The following is a 15,445-nucleotide window of genomic DNA, read 5'->3' as shown; positions in this document are numbered from 1 at the left end:
TTTGCCTTTAGCAGAGTTCGCCTACAACAACAGCTACCAGTCCAGCATTCAGATGGCTCCATATGAGGCATTGTATGGTAGGCGATGTCGGTCTCCAGTCGGATGGTTTGAGCCGGGAGAGGCTCGGTTATTGGGTACAGATTTAGTTCAGGAGGCCTTGGATAAGGTCAAGATAATTCAGGACAGGCTTCGTTCGGCTCAGTCGCGGCAAAGGAGTTATGCGGATCGTAAGGTTTGAGATGTAGCTTTCATGGTTGGTGAACGGGTCTTGCTCCGAGTGTCGCCTATGAAGGGCGTCATGAGATTTGGGAAGAAGGGCAAGCTTAGCCCTAGGTTCATTGGCCCATTTGAGATTCTCGATCGTGTGGGAGAGGTGGCTTACAGACTTGCCTTGCCGCCCAGCTTGTCAGCCGTGCATCCAGTGTTTCATGTGTCCATGCTTCAGAGGTATCACGTCGATCCAGCCCGCGTGTTAGATTTCAGCACTGTCCAGTTGGACAAGGATCTGTCTTACGAGGAGGAACCTGTAGCTATTCTAGACCGGCAGGTTCGACAGTTGAGGTCGAAGAGTTTTCCTTCAGTGCATGTCTAGTGGAGAGGTCAGCCTCCTGACGCATCAACCTGGGAGTCCGAGTCTGATATGCGGAGCCGTTATCCTCATCTATTTCTCGACTCAGGTACTTCTTTCTTTTGTCCGTTCGAGGACGAACGATTGTTTTAGAGGTGGAGAATGTGACGACCCAAAGGGTCATCACCTATTTTCTCTTTCATTCCGTGCTTCCGAGGCCTTGAAAACCTTATTTTTAATTGCCTTGATTTACGTGCGCAGTCCGGGCGCGTAGCCGGAAAGATTATATGTTAAATTCTGTGAAAAATTCCAAAATGTGGCTTTAAACTGATTAAAGTTGACTTTGGTCAACATTTTTGGTAAACCGACCCGGACCCGTGATTTGACGGTCCCGGAGGGGTTCGTAGAAAAATATGGGACTCGGGCATATGCCCGTAGTCGAATTCTGAGGTCTAGAGCCCGAGAAAAGAATTTTTCTATGAAATTGTTTTTCTGAAATTATTAAGGAAAATGGAAATGAAAATTGATTAAAAGACTGTGGTATCGGGCTCGTATTTTGGTTCCGACGCACGGTACAAGTCTTATATATGGTTTAAGCGCTTTCTGTGAAATTTGGTCGAAATCGGACGTCATTTGACGTGTTTCGGACTATAGGTTCCAAATTTGAAAGTTTATGAAACTTAGAAGAAAACCATGTGATTTGAGGCTTGATTCTATGTATATGATGTTATGTTGGCGATTTGATCGCACGGTTAAGTTCGTAGGATGTTGTTGAGTTAGGGTGTGTGTTTGGTTAGGAGCCCCGAGGGCTCGGGAGTGTTTTCGGAGGTGTTCGGGGTGGTTTTGGACTTAGGAGATGTAGCAGATTTTCTGCAATTTTTGCCCAGTTATTTGCTTCTTCGCGTTCGCGGCACTCAGCTCGCGTTCGCGTACCAGTGGACTTTCCCTTCTTCGCGTTCGCGGATAAGTCCCCGCGTTCGCGTAGCCTTGGTTCCCCCTTCATCGCGTTCGCGAGCCCCTTCTCGCGTTCGCGTATAAGCGAATCCCGGACCCCCAGTTCATACTTCTACGCGTTCGCGACTAGTACCTCGCGTTCGCGTCGCGAACGCGGCCCCCTTCTCGCGAACGCGAAGGGCATTTTTGCCCAGTCATTTTAATACTTCAAAAACAGAATAGTTACGGGATTTTTCACCCAAAACACACGAACTCATCTTCTCCACAGCCCATAGGCGATCTTTAGAACACTTCTTCACCAAAGCTTCTTGGGTAAGTATTATCTAACTCGTTTTCTTCATTTTCTATTATCATTTATCAAATTCCTAGACCTAAATCATGTAGTTCATGGTAAGAATTGGGGGAAAAGGGTAGAATTAGGGCTTTTAAATTTTCTTTGATTTAGACCTCGTTTTGGGGTCGAATTTGAAAACAAATTGTATATTCGGGCTCGTGGGGGAATGGGTAACATGGAATTGGTTCGAGCCTTGTGTTTTGACCAAGCAGGCCCGGGGTCAATTTTGGAATTTTTGGAAGAAAGGTTGGGAATTCATATTTAGGCACTAGGTTTAGTTTGTTTAGCTATTATTAATATTTTAAGGTCATTATTTCATAGATTTGACCGAGTTGGAGCTGAATTCGAGGGGTAAAGCAACACTAGAGGCTTGAGTTGATTTTTGGAGCATTTGAGGTAAGTGTTTGGTCTAACTTTGGCTTGAGGGAATAGGAGTAGGGTCTTATTTTCTATTTGCTATGTGTCGAGTTCGGTGTATAGGCATGGTGACGAGTATCTATACACTGGTGTCTAGCATGACCGTATGTCCTTATATTGAGATTATCCTGAATTGTTGTGATTCTTCCATGCTTATTTGATGATTACTATATACTGTAAAGAGCATGAGACAGAGATTACGATTACTAAACTCCATGGAGCAATGGCTCGAGTTGTGTTACCGATTGAAGAGGTATATGATATGAAATGACTCTTTGGAGCGGTGGCTCGGATGTTAAGTGAATTATAAGTGAGAAGTATAGAAAAGAGAAAGAGTTGATGGTTACTCCCTTGCCGGGACGTGTTATTGGTTTTGTTGATTTTCTCCCTTGCCGGGATTTAACTGTTTACTTGTGTTTCCCTTGCCGGGATTTTCTATTACTGTTTGTCTATCCCCTCGCCCCCATTGGTTGTGATTTGTTGATTGGGCGAGGTTGTGTTATTTATACATGGATCGGGTTGCACGCCGCAACAACACTATATAATTGTGGATCGGGTTGCACGCCGCAACAACACTATATAATTGTGGATCGGGTTGCACGCCGCAACAACACTGTATAATTATGGATCGGGTTGCACGCCGCAACAACACTGTCTATTTATGGATCGGGTTGCACGCCGCAACAGTATTGTATGTGATCGGATCGGGTTGCGCGCCGCAACAAGCTATAGCTTAATTGTGTTTACTCCGGATTTAAGTTTCTGTTGGCTGTTCTATCCTTTGAGTTTAGACTTCCTGTTTTAACTGTTGCCTCCCCACCGCATGTTTCCCCCTCCTTTTGTAACTGCTTATTTCCTGTTTATTTTTCGCAATATATTTCATAACTGCACAGGTTTATCTGGTAGTCTGGTCTAGCCTCGTCACTACTTCGCCGGGGTTAGGCTAGGCACTTACCAGCACATGGGGTCGGTTCTGCTGATGCTACACTCTGCGAATCTTTTTGCACAGATTCAGGAGCAGCTTTTGGGCCTCAGCAGTAGGATTTGATCGGGAGCTGACTTCAGTCCAGGGACTTTCGAGGTATCCTAGCTGACATTCGCAGGCCGGAGTCCCTTCTATGTTATTAGTTTGTTTTCCTTGTACCGAGACAAACGTTGATGTAATTCTATTCAGACTTGTTTTTAACACTCTTTAGTAGTTCGTGAGTTAGTGACACCAGTCTTGGTTAGAGAAATGTTAAACTTTTGCATTTGGCTTTCAGATATCTATGTTTTTAAGACTTCTGCTTTATTTTAAATGACTCGTATTATTATTATTGTTGAGATGTTATCAGAAAATGTTTTAACTACTTGGCTTGCCTAGCTCCGATAGTAGGCACCATCACGACCCCGATGGTGGGAAATCCGGGTCGTGACATTTTCAGTTCTGGTGTTGCAGGTATTTTGGCCTTCACGTTCGCGAAAGGGATCTCGCGTTCACGAAGGGCTGAGTTCTGTGAGCTACGCGTTCGCGAGGGTCCATGCTGCGTTCGCGAAGGGTTGTGAGAGGCAGCATCGCGTTCGCGACATGCGAGTCGCGTTCGCGTAAGGTAAAAGTTGGTCGATGTAATTTTGTGCTACGCGTTCGCGAGAGTTGGACCGCGTTCGCGATGAAGAAAATCCTGAAGCTGGGCAGAATGTTTTAAAGTCACCTTGTTCGCGATTTAGGGTCTATTTTCGCCCATGGCTGCTCGTTTTTGCAGATTTTTGGAAGAGATGAAAGCGGGATTCAAGAGGAATCGACTTGAGGTAAGAATCTTGATCTTAAAACTCGATTATATTGTGAAATCCACCTAGAAATTCATGGAAACTAAGCCTAAAATTGAAAAACTAGGGCTTGAGATTTTGAAATTTGATTTGGGGATTTGAAGGACCATTTGAGGTCGGATTTGAGAAATTTTGGTATGTATGAACTCGTGAGGAGATAAGGAATCTAATGATGTGAGAATTTCCGAGTTTCGAGAAGTGGGCCCGGGGCTCGAGTTTTGCTAATTTCGAGATTTTTGATATTTTTCTATTGTTTTCGATTGGGTATTGTTCCCTTAGCCTATTGTGACATATTCGTTCTGGTTTTGGATAGATTCGACGCGCGTGGAGGCCCATTCGAGGGGCAAAGGCATCGCGAGCTAGAGTTTTCGCCGGTTCGAGGTGAGTAATGATTGTAAATGATATCATGAGGGTTTGAAACCCCGGATTGCACATCGTAGTTCTATATTGAGGTGACTTGCACGCCGGATAGCGAGTGTGGGGTAGAGCACCGTTGGGGATTGTGACTTGGTCCGTCCCGATTGATGAATTTACCGCGTATTTGACTGAAATTTACTTGTTATCATCACAAATTGGGCTGATTGCCATATTTGGGCTTCGTGCCAGCTATTTGACCCCTTCGGGGATTATTGTTGATAATTCCTCACTATTTTAATTTTATATTTCAACTCAGTCATGTATCTTTCCACTGTTTTAAAACTCGGCCAAGTTCATTTTGCCTTAAACACTCGAAATGATATTTCTAAAAATATTTTGGGCTGAGCATCATGCTTTACTGTTGCCCAAGTTGCTTATGTGATTTTGTTGACTGAGTAAGGTCGAGGGCCTGTATTGTGAGGATACTTTTGGATCGGGATGCACGCCGCAGCGGTGTTATACTGATACTGATATGAGGCCGAGGGCCTAGATTGATGCCACGAGATGGCTTGATATTGCGCTTGGGTCGTAAGGGGCCCCTCCAGGAGTCTACACACCCCCAGTGAGCGCCGTCGATGATAAATGGATCGGGCTGCACGCCGCAGTGATATGTGGAGCGGGATGCACGCCGCAGCGGTACTAGTACTGTTCTGTGTGTTTACTTTATTTTATTTGCTTGCCTTACCTGTTGTTGTGCTACTTCATGAGATATCTACGGGTTGCCTGACATTATCTGTTAATTGAGTGTGGTGCCCGAGGGGCGGACTTCTGTGCTTATCTGCACTATTTGAATTGCATTTGTTTGCATACTGTTGAAAAAGTCATTTCCAAAAGAGGTTTTAAACTGAGCTAAGATATTTCTAAAGATTTCACAACTTCACTGTTTTTCTCAAAAGGTTTTACACTACTTCTATATAGCATGGTCATGTGACATATGTGATTTCTTACCGCTCATTTTTTATTTACCTTTATTACTCACTGAGTTGGTGTACTCACTTTACTCCCTGCACCTCGTGTGCAGATGCAGGTATTTATTCACCCGGTAGCGGGTTTTGGCTGACCGGAGGCAGAGTTATAGGAGTTAACGAGGTGGCTGCCAGCGTTCGCAGCACCGCGCTTCATCCTTTGTTTATCATTCCTATTTTGTTTATGTTAGGCCTTGTAGTTGTATTCATACTCCAATAGATGCTCGTGACTTGTGACACCCCGATTAGGACTGTGTGGGGTTGTAATTCCTCTAATTAATATTTTTAAGTCATACTTTAGCTGTTTATTCATGATGAAATTATTTTTGAAAAGACGAGTTGGGTTAGTTGGCTGGCCTCATCTTCACGAGAGGCTCTATCACGACCAGTGCGGGGTTTGGGTCGTGACAAGTTGGTATCAGAGCCTAGGTTACTAGGTCTCACGAGTCATGAGCAGGTTTAGTAGAGTCTCGCGGATCGGTACGGAGACGTCTGTATTTATCCTCGAGAGGCTGCAGAACCTTTAGGAAAACTTCACATTCTTGAATTCTTATCGTGCGTCCTTGATTCAGCTTGAAAAGAAACTCTTGAAATTCCTTCCACGCGTTCGTATGCGCGCATGAGCGCTCAATATCTGATGTGCCTTGATGGCTTGTGATTCCCTGATCGAGGGGCGAGATGTAATCTCCGTGAGTATATGTTGGGCCAGTCTGGAGGACTTGAGGCCGGATCTTTGCCTATGGCTTGAGCACCGAGGTGCTGATTGTGTGAACACGTGGTTTTGAATTTATATGTTCGGTATTGTCCCTATTAGTGGAAGTGACGGTTGGATGGCTATATGATGAGTATGTTAGTACTGCGAGATGTATCTATGTGACTTGGAAGTGATGAGAAAGGTCAGATGGATGATAGATGAACTATTAAGTGTATGATTTCCATTGTGATTGGATGTGTAGCTCCGAGTTATGGCCGCGTGAAGGATCTTTTCGTGTCTCCTAGTTGGGTGTGAAGTAAATTTCATGTGGCGGTATGAGTTCAGACCCAGGAAGACTAAATGACTGTGTAATGTGTATGACGGTGGAAAGTATGCAGAAATGTTAGATTGAGGCGAAGCAGGTGGTATGATCCTTATGTGTATGTTTGAAGATCTCATGTGTAAGTGAAAAGTACGTGTTGAAATTTGAAATTTCGGGTCGCTAAAGAGAGTGGGCTTAACTGTTGTGGGAATGAATGCGAGAATCGCAGAAGAGTTATAGTACGAGATGATCTGCGTTTTCACAACTTATTAATGATTTGAGTTTAATCTCACTATGTTATTATGGCATCAATAGAGTAAAAGTGTTACGAGTTATTGAAGGTATTTTGATCTATGGCTTCGAGCCAAGTGGGGGAGTCTGCTGTGAGTAGTTGATTGCACAGTTAGTTGCTATGCTGGTTCCAGTTTGAGGCGTGCGGGTGAATCAGTTATGACTTGTGGGAATTGAGACCGAGGATGTTGATGAAGGTTATATTATGCTTCATAGGGTAAGGGAATCACAGGATGTCTTAAGTTGTTGTTGGTAGAGGATGCTCAGTGCGTAGAGCAGTAAGTTACTTGGGTGTATTAGGATGAGGATTTCATTTTGCGCTATCGGAGTGCCAATGAGGCACGGGTGGTTCTGTTCATTAGGTCAGGTAATTTGCAGTTTGAATAAGAGTGAATGACTTTTCATTGGAAACAATCGGGTATTTTAAAGTTGCATGGGTGGTTAGAAACTGTGTTTTCATTGGAAGAGGTTCAGATTTTTGGTATTTCTATGTTAATTATTGGGTTCTATGTATCAGTATCAGGAAAGTAAAGGTAACAGATTCAGATTTGCAGGAGGTTCTTCAGATTAAAGTATTCGGGAGTGTGATGTTTCTGGTAATATTTGAGAGAGTATTCAGCGGCTTATGGGTCCTAGACAGTGTGGTCTTGTGCTTGGGTCTCGTGTAGTGAGCCTGGGATTGAGAGATTGTGGTACTACAGCAAGAGGGAGCATCAAGTTGAAAATGAATCAGAAGGAAATGCAGATAGATGGAATGGTTTGATAGTAGACCGAATCGGTATGGTAAGGATATGATCAATTCTTTGTATGTGTTCGAGGTAATGGGTTCTTACAGGTATTTTGCAACAATGCTCATGGGCTTAGATGGCTTTCTTAGCTTGGTCTAGTTAGAAGGATTCAGTCCCGGCAGTTTAATTGGTGCATGTGACGACCCAAAGGGTCATCACCTATTTTCTTACTCATTCCGTGCTTTCGAGGCCTTGAAAACCTCATTTAGGGTTGCCTCAATTTGTGTGCGTAGTCCGGACGCGTAGCCGGAAAGCTTAAATATGAACTCTGTGAGAAAAATGCTAAATTTTGATATTAAATTGAATAAATTTGACTTCGGTCAACATTTTGGGTAGAACCTAGGTTTTCTACAAATTAGGGATTTGGACCTCAATTTGAGGTCTGATTTCAAAACAAATTACATATTTGAGTTCGTGGGGGAATGGGTAACCGGGTTTTGGTTCGAACCTCGGGTTTTGACCATGTGGGCCTGGGGGCAATTTTGGAATTTTTGGAAAAAACTTTGGGAAATTCATTTTTATGCATTCAAATTGATTCATTTAGTGTTTATTAATGTAATTAAGTAATTTGTGGCCAGATTCGAGTGGATTAGAGGTGGAATTACGGGGTAAAGCCATAGTTGAGGCTTGAGTTGAGTTCAAGGCATCGAGGTAAGTGTTTGGTTTAACCCTAGCTTGAGGGAATATGAGTTGAGTCTTAATTGTAACTTGTTAATTGTCGAGTACGATGTATAGGCATGGTGACGAGTATCTATACATTGGTGTCTAGCATGACCGTGAGTCCTCATTTTACGAATAGTTTGGTTGTTGTTATGCCTTCCATCTTTAATTGATGACTTCTATGTGTTGTAAAGATCTTGTGAAAGAAATTGTGATCTTTGGACTTCTTGGAGCATTGGCTCGGGATGAAATACAAATTGTGAAGGTATATGAGATAAGTAACTCCTTGGAGCATCGGCTCAAGTGATAACGTGCACTTTGAGATGAAAGCGAAAGAAAGAGAAGAGTTAATGATTCATTCCCTTGCCGGGACGTTGTTGGTTATTGATGTTGTACCCTTGCTGGGTTTTTATTTGTTGCTTGTATACCCTTGCCGGGACTTCCATTCTTGTTTTATTATTCCTTTGCCCTTGTTTGTGATTGTTGATTGGGTGAGGAAGAGTGTTAAAGCACGAAGGGTGATGCCGTGCATTATTTGTTCTTGTGAGGAAAGTGTGTAAAGCACGAAGGGTGATGCCGTGCATTGCTTGTTCTTGTGAGGAAAGAGTGTAAAGCATGAAGGGTGATGCCGTGCCGCACGATGTGCCATTCCGTGCCTATTATATTGATTATATGTGAGGAATGAGTGTAAAAGCACGAAGGGTGATGCCGTGCATGTTTGTTTATATCATTGCTTGGTGAGGATGAGAGTAAAAGCACGAAGGGTGATGCCGTGCACGTTTGTTTATATTATTGCTCGGTGAGGATGAGAGTAAAAGCACGAAGGGTGATGCCGTGCATTTGTTGATCTCTGTTCTTTATTGTTGTTTGAGTTGTGCTTTTCCTTAGTGTTAGCCCATTTATATTTGAAACTGTTATCTTCCCACAGCATGCTTCCCCTCCCATATTGTTTTTACTTGCCTTGTATTTCGATTCTACTGTATATATATATATATATATATATATATATATATATATATATATANTATTTCGACCCCGCTATATATATATATATATATATATTGCACAGGTTTATGTGGTAGTCCAGTCTAGCCTCGTCACTACTTCGGGGTTAGGCTAGACACTTACCAGCACATGGGGTCGGTTGTGCTGATGCTACACTCTGTTCTATTTGCACAGGTCCAGGTTTTGAGCAGCAGCAGCAGCAACATTAGTACGGGAGTAGGCCTTCAGTCCAGCGAGACCCGAGGTAGCCTTGCACGCGTCCGCAGGCCCGACGTCTCCCTTATTCTCTCTTTTTAGTCTGTTGCCTCTTTGTATTCAAGACAAATAGCTTATGGGTTCTTTCAGATATTTGTATTTAGTAATTCTTAGCAGTTCGTGAGTATTGTGACACCAGTCTTGGGTAGAGGCTTATATTGACTATTCCGCCTTTTGATTCAGTTTCTATAATTAAGACTTCTGCTACTATTTAACTTCGTTGTTTTTTTTATATTGTTGCCTTGAATTGTTAAAAGGGGTTATGTCATAAACGGAAAGTAATTAATTTGCCTTGCCTAGCTTCTACAAGTAGGCGCCGTCACGACTCCCGAGGGTGGGAAATCCGGGTCGTGATAGTGCAAACGGAATTGTGGGAGTTCTTGTTGATTTCTACCGTGGCTGGAGCGGTCCATTTTCTACGAATATGAGAGGTATGGGATGTGTAATGATTTTTCTTCTAGATGGGATCAATGGAAGTTCTTGGCTAGTTGAGTGCGTAGATATCTGTGGCTTGGAAGGGAGATAAAAGTTTTCCTGTTATCCTTGGATGGTGTGGTATATGCAGTATGTTGTGGAGGATCGAGATTTGCGTGAATGAGGTTTCAGTTCAGTTCTGAAAGGAAGTTCATGAACTCTTAGGCAACGGGAAGCCTCAGATAATAAGGGAAATGGTACTGCTAATTGGAAGTGATTTTACGAGGGTATATGTTTCAGAAAGAGGCAATGTGATTAAGTTGATAGTACTTCGGTAGTATTGCGGCACTTTCTTGTTGGATCGACTGGTATTCGGGTTTGCTTGGTGGCACAGGGAAATTTTAGCGTATCTATCGTGGAATGATCAGGTATTAAAGGTGTGCATGTGTTCGGACGGTGAAATTGGGATCGGATATGATGATTCATGTGCCGTGTGGACGTGGAGGCGGAAGTTCTCATGTGCAGGCTATGATGTGGTTGTAGATCGTGTGTATTGGCACTGTTTAGCAACTACCGGGATTTGGAGGCTCGAGTGGATCTTTCTTTGCTTGGTATGTTAGATTTTGGATATGATGTTGGGGTGTAGACTGGTTTTCTCAGTGTTGGGTTATTCTGGACTATAACGCTATGGGCTATGCCGGAATGCCACGGGTTGAGTGGCGAGGTGTGTCGGAGTATATCCTGGTAGAGTGGTTTTATATTTCGAAGACCCAGCGGACGGCTGGGAAGGATTGTCTTTCTTACTTGGGCTCTTGTGATGAGTGTCAGTGCTGAGGCTCCTTATATTGATTCAGTTCCGGTGTTGAGGGACTTTTCGGATGTGTTTCTTATGGTCGGGCATGTCGCCGGGCGAGGTTGTGGATTTCGGTATTGATTTGGTGTCGGGCACCGTATCGTATGGCACCGGCAGAGTTAAGGAGTTGAGGGAACGGGATTTCCTTAATAAGGAGTTCGTTGGTAGGCCAATGCGGATGGTGTTCTAGCTTGAGTCGGCTCGGTTGGCTCCGAATTGCATTGTTGAGGGAAGTGTCTATTTAACTGTTGTTGAGCTTATTAATAATCTGGTGAGATCAATGAGTTACCTTTCTGTGTAGCGAGGTGTTGTGATTTGTTGGTTATGGGCACATATGGTGCGGTTCATTTGGGGTCTCCTAGTGGAAGTCGAGCAGGAAAGTAATTGGGTGTTTCTCGGTGAATGGCGTATCGGTCATGTCCTATCGGGTTTGCGTGGTATATGTTATTTGTTGCACCGTGGGTGTAATGATTTGCTTTGGTTCCAGACATCAAATTGTGTGTGACTGTCGATTTTTGAGCATAGTGACTTGAGGTGTTTCATGTGTAACAGTGTTTGGATAGGATCGCGCATTGTAGCGAGGCTACGTGGAAATAAGACCTTTCGGGGTAGATTCATGTGTTCTATTTCTATGATGTGAGACGGGGTCTCAGCTTTGTGTTGTGATGGTACTGATGAGCTTGAGATGCAACTCCTTCGTCCGGGGTCATTTTCTTGATTTGAGGATATTCAGACTGTTGCTTATTGGTGCGCGAATTAAGCAAGTTGTGGCTTAGCCTTTATTGATGTGTCATGTCACCAGAGTGGTGTGTCAGATTTGAGGTGATCGTTGGGGTCATTAATGAATACGAACGGAATAGATTTTAGCTTGTTGGAAGGATAATATCGAGGTTCGGTTCAGAAATTTGCTATGGTCCTTGCCAAGGAGAAGTAACCTTATGGATGACCGATCTGAGAGATGGTTGTGATTTATTGCGTGTTTCATTTATCATTTGCAGTATATGGAAGTGTTGGAATGAGACTTTCGTTGATAAGAGGTTTCTACCGGTATTTGGCTGTTGTGTGCACCTGGTGTGAATAGAAGTGATCGTTTCGAGTGTTTGAGTTATGTGGTGTACCATATGATTGTAGCCGAGGTTGCAGGTATGGGTTATTACAGCTGGTTCGGGCTTATTCTGAATAAAGATGTTAGGTTCTGATCTTGTGTATGATTTCGGAAAGTAAAAATGTGGTTCTATGATTATAGGCTGGACTGGATTGTGTAATTGTAGTTAAAATGTGTATCGGATCTATACGAGATAGGGTGACGTGGGATCACCCCCGGGTTTACGCTTGGTAAGGTTATTCAGCTATTGGGTGGCTTCTAGAACAACTCTGGGTACGTTCGAGGACGAACGTGTGTTTAAGTGGGGGAGGATGCAACGACCCGACCGGTCATCTTGAGCTTTTGCACTTTGATCTCCAGTTCTCGGGCATGACTTGCCCCGTGTTATCTATTATGACTAATGTAGATAGTTGGTTTTGGAGGTCCGGTGTAGGAATTAGCTTGTTTTGGCGAAGTTAGTATTTTGGCGAATTCCGGTTGATAGGTGAGATTTTGATCCGAGGGTCGGAATGGAATTCCGAGAGCTGTTGTAGCTTCGTTATGTCATTTTTGATGTGTGTGCAAAATTTCAGGTCATTCGGACATCGTTTGGTTGGGTTTTTGATCAAATGCGTGTTTCAGAAGTTTTTGAAAAACTTAGGCTTGAATTCGATGTGAAATGATGGGTTTGGTGTTGTTTGAGGTGTTTTGGTGATTGGAACAAGTTCGAATGAGGTTTTAGGATGTGTTGGTGCTTTTGGTTGAGGTCCGGGGGCCTCGGGTGAGTTTCGGGTGGTCAAACGCACCACTTTTGTGTTTGAGAGATTGCAGATTTTCAGTTCTGGTGTTGCAGGTATTTTGGCCTTCGCGTTCGCGAAGGGTATCTCGCGTTCGCGAAGGGCTGATTTCTGTGAGCTACGCGTTCGCGAGGGTCCATGCCGCGTTCGCGAAGGGTTGTGAGAGGCAGCATCGCGTTCGTGACGGGCGTGTCGCGTTCGCGTAAGGTAAAAGTTGGTCAATGTAATTTTGTGCTACGCGTTCGCGAGAGTTGGACCGCCTTCGCGATGAAGAAAATCCTGAAGCTGGGCAGAATGTTTTAAAGTCACCTTGTTCGCGATTTTGGGTCTATTTTCGCCCATGGCTGCTCGTTTTTGGAGATTTTTGGAAGAGATGAAAGCGGGAATCAAGAGGAATCGACTTGAGGTAAGAATCTTGGTCTTAAAACTCGATTATATTGTGAAATCCACCTAGAAATTCATGGAAACTAAGCCTAAAATTGAAGAACTAGGGCTTGAGATTTTGAAATTTGATTTGAGGATTTGAAGGACCATTTGAGGTAGGATTTGAGAAATTTTGGTATGTATGAACTCGTGAGGAGATAAGGAATCTAATGATGTGAGAATTTCCGAGTTTTGAGAAGTGGGCCCGGGGCTCGGGTTTTTCTAATTTCGAGATTTTTGATATTTTTCGATTGTTTTCGATTGGGTATTGTTCCCTTAGCCTATTGTGACATATTCGTTCTGGTTTTGGATAGATTCGACGCGCGTGGAAGCCGATTCGAGGAGCAAAGGCATCGCGAGCTAGAGGTTTCGCCGGTTCAAGGTGAGTAATGATTGTAAATGATATCATGAGGGTTTGAAACCCCGGATTGCACATCGTAGTGCTATATTGAGGTGACTTGCACACCGGATAGCGAGCGTGGGGTAGAGCACCGTTGGGGATTGTGACTTGGTCCGTCCCGATTGATGAATTTACCGCGTATTTGACTGAAATTTACCTGTTATATTCATAAATTGGGTTGATTGCCATATTTGGGCTTCGTGCTAGCTATTTGAACCCTTCGGGGATTGTTGTTGATAATTCCTCACCGTTTTAATTATATATTTCAACTCAGTCATGTATCTTTCCACTGTTTTAAAACTCGGCCAAGTTCATTTTACCTTAAACACTCGATATGATATTTCTAAAAGTATTTTGGGCTGAGCATCATGCTTTACTGTTGCCCAAGTGGCTTATTTGATTTTATTGACTGAGTAAGGCTGAGGGCTTGTATTGTGAGGATACTTTTGGATCGCGCTGCACGCCGCAGCAGTGTTATACTGATACTGATATGAGGCCAAGGGCCTAGATTGATGCCACGAGATGCCTTGACATTGCGCTTGGGCCGTAAGGGGCCCCTCCCGGAGTCTGCACACCCCCAGTGAGCGCCGTCGACGATAAACGGATCGGGCTGTACGCCGCAGCGATATGTGGAGCGAGCTGCACGCCGCAGCTGTACTAGTACTGTTCTATGTGTTTACTTTATTTTATTTGCTTGCCTTACCTATTGTTGTGCTACTTCATGAGATATCTACCGGGTTGCCTGACATTATCTGTTAATTGAGTGTGGTGCCCGAGGGGCGGACTTCTGTGCTTATTTGCACTATTTGAATTGCATTCGTTTGCATACTGTTGAAAAAGTCATTTCCAAAAGAGGTTTTAAACTGAGCTAAGATATTTCTAAAGATTTCACAGCTTCACTGTTTTTCTCAAAAGGTTTTACACTACTTCTATATAGCATGATGATGTGACATACGTGATTTCTTACCGCTCAATTGTTATTTACCTTTATTACTCACTGAGTTGGAGTACTCACTTTATTCCCTGCACCTCGTGTGCAGATGCAAGTATTTATTCACCCGGTAGCGGGTTTTGGCTGACCGGAGGCAGTGTTGTCTGAGTTAACGAGGTGGCTGCCAGCGTTTGCAGCACCGTGCTTCATCCTTTTTTTATCATTCCTATTTTTTTTATGTCAGGCCTTATAGTTGTATTCATACTCCAATAGATGCTCGTGACTTCTAACACCTTGATTAGGGCTGTGTGGGGTTGTAATTTCTCTAATTAATATTTTTAAGTCATACTTTTTTATTCATGATGAAATTATTTTTGAAAAGACGAGTTGGGTTAGTTGGTTGGCCTCGTCTTCACGAGAGGAGCTATCACGACCAGTGCGAGGTTTGGGTCGTGACAACAGCAAACCACTCGAAGGCTGTAAAACACATTAGGATTTTTGTGCAGAAGAAAAAGAAGAAGATTATCAGAAAATTTCGTAAGTAAATATTCTGGGATTTGAAGGTATATTTATAGCCAATTTGGTAGAATTTTGTCCAAAAAGATTAATCAATCAATCATTGATCGAATCTGAAGCCGAAACCGAAGCCGAAGCCGAGCCGAGCGAGCGACGACGACGACTACACGAGGCTTACCTTTTTCTTAACTCTTTAAGAGCTAAAAGATGAGCTTCTCTATATATACACAAAGATTTACTTTCCTTCTACCAATAAGGGACAAAGTGCATTAGTGAAATAAACTCATTCAAAATTTCACTTCCCTCCATTTCTTTTCCCACCATTTTCCATTCACACCTCTTTTGTTATTAATAAATAATAACAAAACCCAACAATCCCCCACATGAATGGGGAATGGCTATAAACTTAAGGAATGCACAGACGTGTGTGTGTTTTACATGCAAGAATTAATTGCATCTGGATAAGTGGGTTTCCCTTTGAACTTTCCGTAGTGAACTTATATTGAATATACTCGGTCAATCGGTAGATTTAATATCTTTGAACCGTCGAG

Source organism: Nicotiana attenuata, unplaced genomic scaffold (assembly GCF_001879085.1).
Source record: "Nicotiana attenuata strain UT unplaced genomic scaffold, NIATTr2, whole genome shotgun sequence".
NCBI classification, from domain to species: Eukaryota; Viridiplantae; Streptophyta; class Magnoliopsida; order Solanales; family Solanaceae; genus Nicotiana; species Nicotiana attenuata.
This window is presented reverse-complemented; position numbering follows the sequence as displayed.